Source organism: Cibotium barometz, chromosome 11 (genome assembly GCF_041138505.1).
Source record: "Cibotium barometz isolate CiBa-2024 chromosome 11, ASM4113850v1, whole genome shotgun sequence".
Classification (NCBI taxonomy): domain Eukaryota; kingdom Viridiplantae; phylum Streptophyta; class Polypodiopsida; order Cyatheales; family Cibotiaceae; genus Cibotium; species Cibotium barometz.
Window position 1 is genome coordinate 4662095 of NC_141056.1, and position 9625 is coordinate 4671719.

A 9625-nucleotide genomic window follows, 5' to 3' on the forward strand; every position below is an offset into this window, starting at 1 on the left:
AACCCTAACTATTTGGCCTTTGAAAATTTTGTCATTGACCTTTACCTTTACGCTTGTCTCAATATTAGAACTAAGTTAATACAACCTTATCACCACCTTCTTTTGGCTATAGTTACACGGCGATGACAGTGAACATGACTTGTAGACTCAAGGACGGCCAGGTGTGGCAGGATGGTTTGAGAGGTGATGGTGCCTGGTGGTGATTACTAGAAGAATTCGAAACTCATTTTGGGGCCTTGTAAGAAATTTTCAATTTCTTTATTTTTCTCATCTCCAAAATGTACAAAATTGAAAAGTGCATCCAACAAAAACAATAAAATATGTGCACTGCTGCAAAAAGTGAATCTCACACGGTAGGACAAATTCAACTTGTCTTTTCCTACATGAATGAAATGCAGACTTTATTTTTCCCTCTCCTGAATCTTATTTGTATCCCAGTTATGCTTTATCCTTCCACTCTTGAGCCACAATCTTCCTAAGAGCATGGGATATGCACCTGCTATCTCGATCATTTTGAGAACTATAAACATGTCAGTGAACATGCATCCTACCACTTCTATTTGTTCTCCCCTCATTATCCCAATTAGTGGGACCCCTCTCTAGTCAGCCATGTAGATCTAGAATGGAGTTAGCTGTATGTCAGTAATTCCTAGCTTTTTAGCTAGACTATCTGATATTATGGTCACTCTTGACCCTCCATCTAGAATGACCCTTGTCACACTAGCTGTTCTCTGATCTTGATGGTAACTTCCAAAAAGGATGTGTCATAGTCCTAGTCTATTTCTACATTCCTGCATTATTCTGTTGTGCTGGATTTTTCAGTTCCTACAAGGGCATCTGCACCAGTTTCTCAGGTTGGAACTATGGCTTGAAGCAGCTTTTGCCTGTAATTGGGAACTAGATTCAAAATTTAGTCTAGTGTGATGTTCAATTTCATCTTGCTGAGATCCTCCCACAGGTCATATTCCTTCACGAAGTTGCTACTTTTCTCCTTGTCAGTTGGCATGCCTTGGTTTCTGTACATCCTTCCGTCTTCCTCTTTTGCTTCCTTTTCCTTTTCCTAACTTCCCCTTGTCAATTTTCCTATTTGGATTCCTTCCAAATTTCCCTATTTCTTCTCTTGAGATGCTTCTATTGCTCTGTGCTATAATTGGCTCGAGTTGGCACTTCGACATCGGCTTCTTTCTTGTGCCAATTTCTTCTCTTTTCTTGACTAGGTTTTTCCTATCCAGATTTTCCTCAAGATACTCTCCTAGGGGCAGGCTTTCTTACATTGTCCTCACCATCCCTTGTGCGCTTTACACCAACTTGGTGATTTGTTCACAGACTCTTTGCTACCTTGCCCGCTATTATGGCTTTTGTTTTATATTCCTGCTCAATATTCATGCATGTTAGTGTCTTGAAAAGTCAATGTGATCTTGTCACAACCATTTCCTCTGGTGGCCTTTCATGTTCTTTTCCTACCCCATGGTCCACTTTTACCATGTTTACAGCTGCATTAGCTCTTGTCGGGTTTGCCTCCCTTTATGCAACCTCACCTCTTACAGTTCTTGCTGATGGTGCTGAAATATGGAGCAGCCTTTTTATCTATTTTCTAGACCATTGCAGTAGAAACAAGCACCCCTTGGTCCAAATCTACCACCTCCTCTTCCATACGGTTTGTTGACTTGAGGTCCTGTGTGGTTGGAGCTTGTTGCCTTTCCATCACCCTCGGATTCCTATTCTAAGTATTATAATAACATGTTTCTACAGTGTGATTGTTCCTCCCACAAGATAGTGAATATCTATTGAGTGTTCCTTAACTAGCACTCCTCCTTCATGTGCCATTTATTGTTACACCTTAAGCACTAGATGTCTGGTCTGAGTCTAGATCCTACGTGTCCTCCGGTAATCTTGGTTAAGGCGGCCTTTAGTTCTTCCTGAATATTTATTGCCTACTTCCTGCCTTTGTTTTTCTAGGGATTTCACTCTTCAGCATCCGACTCCTAAATAGACTCTGATTCAGAGGTGTCTTCTCCGAAATCCAATTCTGAAGTTTTTTCCTCCTTCCTTTTGTCCTTGTTCTTCTTCTTGGTGGGGTATTTGCTTGTTTGCTTTAGGATCCCTTCAGGTCTGGTAGCTCTTGCCACCACCACTTGTTTAAAGGTAAGGGCATCTGAGTCATATGAGGCTACTGTTGTCTAGATCTTTTCCCTCATTCCTCTCACGAACCACTATCTCAACATGACTGGAGTAGGTCGGTTGGAATGATCCCTGTGCATCAACATTGCTCGAAATTCAGCTGCATAGTCTTCTACTGGCCTCTCTTTCTGTGTTAGCCTCTGCAGCTTTTCCAGCACCTCTGTTATGGTCTTGTCTTTCCTGAATCTTTTTAGGAAGGACCTCTTCAATTCTTAAAATGTCTAGAAGTGCTCCAAACCATATTGTGCATATCAGCTGGTGTCCTTTCCCCCCAACGTTATCACAAAAGACTCTGTCTTTTGCGGCGGCCAACGGAGCTCTAGTGGTGGCTAGGAATGTGGTTTCAAAGGCAAAGATATGGGCATCTGGATCCTCCTCTCTGTAAGATTCCTCCTCAGCCCCTAAAGATGTAAAAGTTCTCCTTTCAGTCCCCTGTAATCATCCCCTATTTCAGAATACAAGAAAACATTGTTTTCCTTTGTTTTTTACCTAGAGAGAGAAAATATTCTAGAGAGAGATAATATAGTTTTGAGATATTTTTAGATATAAAGTTATCCTTTAAATTTAAGATGAATTTTCCTAAAACAAAATTTTAAAAAGAGTTTTCCAATATGCATTAGAAATTAATTGAATATGTGCATTGGACACCTTAGACTAAGGGTACCCATTTTCAAAAAATTATGGATTAAGGTCCAAAGAGTGTTCTAATGGGCCAATGGGGTTAATCCAAGTGTTTGAATAAGAAAAATGCAAGAATAAAAGAAAATCCACCAAAAATGAGTAAATTCTCACATAAGATAAAGAGTTGCCTAGTACTGGGACTTAATAGTATAAAAATGGGAATTTTGACATCTCAAGAGGGTGAGTGGAGCTCATGAAGGAGGCACCTAGAATCCTCATCATTACCCCAATTTTTAATTCAAAAAATGAGATATTTCATCTCTCCTCTCCTCTCTATCAAACTAGATCAGAAAAGTGGGCCTAACTGGTCCAAAACTTGTCCAAATTGGATCAAACTGAAATTGGAAGCCTCTAGATACCAGTTGGACTTGGTTGGTGGCCTACCTCACCTATAAATAGAACCCCATTCCTTTGTATTTTCATCTTAGTTGATGGATGGATCACCCGAGATACGAGATTCATGATTTCCATTAAGGAAGTCTGGGTATTAAATGAGGGGAACCAGTACTAAGTTAGAGATGCTTTCTTGTGAAATGGTTTTCGTGAGATGAAAGTAAACTCAAAGGAAAAATCCTACTTGCATAGAAACTCTATTTTTGTAAAGGATTATTTTATGCCAAAATGCTAGAGGAAGCATTTGGCTTATTGTTTAATCTAAGGAGAGTTTACGTTGCAACAGCTGGCGGGGAGTCATTGAAGGACGTCTCTCCGGCGCGACAAAAGCCTAGGTCTTGACCAACCTCGGTACGGTTAAAAATGGTGCACTTCTCGTACAATGGGTGAGGGCCGACGAAGTGATCCTTGAGTGAAGTGTTAGACACCTAAGGAGGATCCTACAGGGTTTTGACCAGGCGATGCATGGGCTCGCCGGGCTGCTAGGACACCCATGCGTATGTCAAGGGAGATATTCATGGATTGGTGAGAAATGATTTAAGTGGACTGGAAACTATGAAATTTGATCTCGTTGGTTGACTAGCTGGTCTTCAACGGAACACTTGATCTGTAAAAACAATGGAACTGGAATATAAAGGATTATGATGGAGACACTGTGGTTTTATTACAGTTTTGTCTTGAAGATAGTTGAATCTGAGAAATAATGGAATTTCATATTGGGTGCATAAGTGGTGTGTCTATTTCATATTGGGTGCATAAGTGGTGTGTCTATTTTATATTTTTTCTCGAGTGCCGGCTAGGGGGCTTGGGAACTCTTTTCCTTGGTACCCGGGACAAAACACAACCAAATTCTTATAAAGAGGGATCCCACCAATATAGTGGTTGGGCAATTGGCTAACCCATGGGCCGGTTGGGCCAGTTGGGGCTGGATCGGTGGATCCCTATAATAAATTTCAGTTATGTTCAAGTTACGATAGTTAAAGTAAGTCACAGGGTAATTCTTGTTCTATGGGAAAGAATCAACGGATGTGCCTCACTTCAGGGAAAAAAAAGCGATGATCTTTATGAACCAAGTGCAAGTCCCTCCTTGATTCGTCCATGTGACCCACGGGTTCGGTCGGAATACAAAGGATAGTTAAGGCTCTTGACCCCGTTAGATAAATTTTCGTTAGAAGATTTTCCCGGAGGAATCGCCCATTACGGGCGAGGAAAGTTTTTTCGGTCTCGGTTTTGGAAGAACCTCCAGACTAGACCCTTACCCAGACATTCATGGGCAAGGCCCCGAGTGGGAAGCTCTGCCCCCTGCGCAAGAGGTTGCTACTTCTGCTGCTAACACTTTAGAGATCGATGCGCAGAGAGGGCAGGGCTCTCACATCCTCGCTCTTGCCCTTAAACTACATACTTCCCATAGCTATTGGTATTTTTTCTTCTTGAGCTTCCTGCATCCTATTTTATGCTTGTGGGGTGACCTTCTTCCATATTCCTCAGTGGTTCCTAAATCTATCTTTCCATCTAGCATGGAATCCATTCTATGAGTCTTCTTGGGATGCAATTATCCTTTGTGCTTTGTAACTTTGGCCTACCTCCATTGTGCTCTTATGAATCTCTCTTGAACATACCTAACCCCCCAGTGTGTGCACACTCCATTTTTTTATTTATTTCAACTAGCTTCACTGTCTGACTAACTGTGCAAGACTGACCTAGGACTAACCTCCATTTTCTTACTCCCCTACCTGGTATACCAGTTCCCTAACAGGATCGCCAAAAGTTTTGGTGTCCGACACTTACATGGTTCCAGACCACCTAGTCGGCTCGAGAGGAGTAATAAATAATGCGGTTGTTCCTCCCAATGCAATAAGCCAATGCAAGAACGTTGAGCTATCGTCTGCTTAAGTGCAGGGAGATTGAGCATAAATGCAAGCAGGTTAGTTCCTATGGCTATATGGATTCTAGACATATAGCCATAAGTGCAGGGAGATTGAGCATAAATGCAAGCAGGTTAGTTCCTATGGCTATATGGATTCTAGACATACTTCCACATCTAGATAGGAATGACTTAACACAAGATTGAACACTACCTAGATAGAGATGAATAGATAGAAAGCAACAGTAAGACAAGATCCAATCCATCCTTGAGTATTATAGTACAATGCCTTAGAAGAATTCAGCCCATGAACTGCTCTCTTAACTCTCCTGTGTCCCTATTTGGTATTGTTCCTCTCCTCAGAGCCTGAGTAGACTTGACATGTATCCCTCTATCCAGCCAGTAATGCACTCACTTCTACAGTGTCTGTCGGGTAGACTAGATCCACTCTCTATCTGCTATTCCCTTATCCAACTAATCCCCTTTTCTCCATCATAACCATGGGTACTACCCGTCATTAAGAAGCTGTTACAAAACAACAAGGCCCGGTTTGCTGCACAACAGTCAGTGTCCAGCAGCACAATGATCTGGGCAGCGGCCAAACGGGCTAGTTGGTCGCCAACACCTGGGATCATGGTGGATGCTATGCCAGAAGCAGCAAAGCCCACGATTGCTTTTGAAAAAAAAAAAGTTCCTAGATTCCACTTAGTCCAGATCCTGCCTGGATTCCTAACGGCGGCATGTTAGCAACTATCTTGTAGAATCACATCTATTGCAATGTCCCATGAGTTGAACTTAATAGGGTGATTGGGGGCATACCATGGCTCATAAGCTATCTTCCTATTGCTTACCCAGGCATGCCCTATGCTAATCCTTTTGTTGGCCTTCCAAAACTGGAATTCGATGCCTCGCCCTTGCCCTATGCATTAATTCCACTGCCATTCCTGCGGGAGAAGGCATGGGGCTTTGTCTGCTCGGGGGTGATGAGGTCCTCTTCAGATATATTTTGCTTTGGTTCCTTATGCCTTCGTTTCCCACCTGACTCCATTTCCACCCATAGGGTGGTGTTCCTGCAGGTTCACGATTTGGCATGTCCCTTTTCCTATCTGCTGGTTAACTCCATTGTGGCAAGGGGCTTTAGCAGGGTTTCTCTTTGAATGAGTTGTTGCCTCCTCACCTGGATCTGCGAGTCATAAGAGACCTCTGCTTCCACATACCGCTTTGGATCCATGGGAGGGGCTTCTTACTTGTCGTCCTGATGCACCCGCTTGAGAGCTTCCTTGTCCTTGTACGTGCTTGTCTGTCTTCGACACTTCCAATCTCTAACTAGTTCATAAATTTTACAATATCCTCCCAGTTGGAAGGCCTCAAGGCACCTACCTGCTGGGCTATTTGGTTTAAAGTATTCATACATTTTAGGGCAGTGCCCTTCTAGACACCCATGCTCTGTTGGACTAGCTCCTCCTGGACCCTTTTTTGTAGCTCTTCTTTAGCCTCCATTTCCCTTTTAGATCAGCCTTGGAAGTCGTCTATCATCTTATCTTTGGCCCTGATTTCCTCGACATGCACCCTCTTCATAGCATCCATATGCTCCAACCTCTTCAACACCTCTTTTGCATGCACCCTCCTCATGCTGTCCAGCATCAAGCTGATTCTCCAGGTTCAAAATCATGGTCTGATTACGAGTCTTATACTAATTTCTTAGTATGATCCAAGCCTCTATAGCCTTGGTAGTATGTTGAATCAGAGTGAGAACAGAATCGCTTACGCTAGTGACGATGGCACAAAGTGCGTTAGCATTGCACCTTCTCCATGCTCAAAGAAGTGTAGCATCTAACGGAAGCATGTTTGTAGGGTTGTTGGGTTGGGACTTCCACTGGTTCTGCATCCATTCCCAAGGGCGGTTATACTACATAGATATGGTCACTGCGGCCCATTGACCACCGACCACTGCCCACTAATGATGGACCCTGATAATGACCCCATTGGCATCTAAGCCGGGGTTCCCACTAAAGACATATGCACCATGGCTACTCCTCATAACGGGGGCCTAACAAATGTGCATTATACATCAAAGTGAGATACATGCTGAGAGGCGGGCATTAAGTGTATATTAACAAAATGGTCTTCACATCAGATGTATGTAAAGAATGCATTTCTACATGGTTATTTATACAAGGAGGCCTACACGGTTCCACCGAGATATGAGGACCATGCATACTCAGATTTTGTTTGTAGGTTGTATAAAACCTTTTACGGCTTGAAACAAGCGTGTAGAGCATGGTTAAACAAAATAGAAGAGCATGGTCAAACAATTTGATCTACATGACTAAGCCAAGATAAAATTGAGCTATGTTGTTGAAGTTATTTTATGCAAGCCACACTTGGGTGTAGATAGGAGGACACTCAGGTGCATAAACTCCACAATACACTATGGACTTTTATACGAGGGTAGAGTATAGGTATATGTACATGGATATATATATGTAGACTAGGCTAGTAGTGTCTTAGACATGAGATCTACTAGAAGCTTTGTGTTTTCTTTTAAGAGTGCTACTGTTAGCTAGAGCAACAAGAAGCTACCCACATTTGCTTTGTCGAGTATAGAGACTGAGGAGTATGGAGTCATTTATTGTGACAACATGAGCACCATAGTAACCCAGTGTATCATGCTAGGGTAAAGCATATTGAGGTGCATTATCATTTTGTGAGGGATAAGGTTTTAGAAAGTGATGTGGATTTAGTATATGTCAGCACAAATGATCAGGCAGCTGACATCTTCACAAAGGCATTAGGTATAGAGAAGCTCCACAGGTTTAAGAGCTCACTAGGAGTGTAGGGTATGTAGTTGAGCTCGAAGGCGAGTGTTAAGATATGAACCTCTAAGTGTGATAGAGACATCAAATGGCTTATACTCTTTTACCAAACCATTCAATGTGATTTCCACAAAATCACTATCATCCATAGGTGCATTGATATGATGCCAATGGTTAGGTTATATGATATCCATTTTGGGCCACTAGAGATATGGCATAGTTATAGTGCTAACTCATGTAGTTGGGTTCATAATATGGATTGAGCTTTACGTTTTAGTAGTAGGAGATTACTTTCCCTTATAGTATGTTCTCTTATCTTTATGTTATGGTTGAAGAGAAGATAAGAGAATAGAAAAAAATTTAGCCATCCATCTCTCTTATGTGCTGGTCTACTCTTGTGTAAAGCTCACCTTCTCCCTTGCATTGTTCTTAACTCACATAACCAAATATCCCACCCATCTATATATTTTCAGTGAAGGTAGTGGAGAAGCCATAAAACAAGCCTCATAAATGGACCTATTGGCTAATAAGAGTGAAACCCCTACACAATTGTGAGACTAACAGTGAAACCCCTACACAATAATGAGACTAGCTGTCTACTATTGGGAGTGTATCACAATCAACAATTTTAATATAGGACCAGTAAGAGCTCCAAGTTTTAAGTTGATTCTTTTGGAAGTTAGTAAACATGTAACTAATCCTTTGGAAATTAGTAATTTTATTTTAAACATATAACTATTCAAAAATTACACATCTTTACTGGTGGATGAATATGATGTAATAAAGAAAAATATCTAAACTCATTATAACTAGTTCTTATTTTGGTATATTTGCTAAGGAAAATGGTAAAGAGTATCAAAATAAGTGGCATTACAAGCATCAATATTTTTCGTTTGCTAATGTTGTTTCCAATAATATTTTTTATGTATAAAAAAGTATTGGATTTATTAAAATAGCGATGTTGACCTGTATAAGTTTGGTTGATTCCATATTTATTGAACGTTCCACTAGAAAAATGTTATTGTGACTATGGTTAAATATAAAAGGAAAAGGTGATGTTATACAGACATTTATGATTTAATATTTACTAAAACTCTTTCTAATTTTATTTTATTTTTGCATAAAAGTGTTGGATTTTTTGACATTACAATCTTGAGTTGTAGTAGTTTGGTTGATAATATATTTGTTAGATGGCTCATTGGAAAAAGGTTACACAAGGCATTCTAGTTCCATTCATGCTCGGTTTCTAATTATAACATACATGTATAACCTTTGTAAGTTAAAGTAAAAAAATTTCAATAACATGTCCAATAAGTCCATGGTCCTAAAAGTGGACCCTAATGATGAGGAATTCATTATAAATTATTGAACTTAAAAGAAAGTACTTCTTTCCAAAAACTAAATTTACTTGTAGAAGAAAAGCTAATGTGATAAAAATAATAAAGTGGTGAGCTAGAAAGATTAATGAAAATGAGTACATCCACCATAATTAAAAAGTTAAGGTAACTCATGCTTAACTAAAAATAGGTTAACCAAACAATGAACTCTAAATCTTGTCAACATTCATGGGAAAATGTCATGAGAAAAAATACGTCAATTTAGAGCTCCAAATGGAGGCATTTAGATCCCAAATTATCTCCATGATTCCTTTCATAAAATCTTTTAAATTTTCTCAATCGACTTATATAGC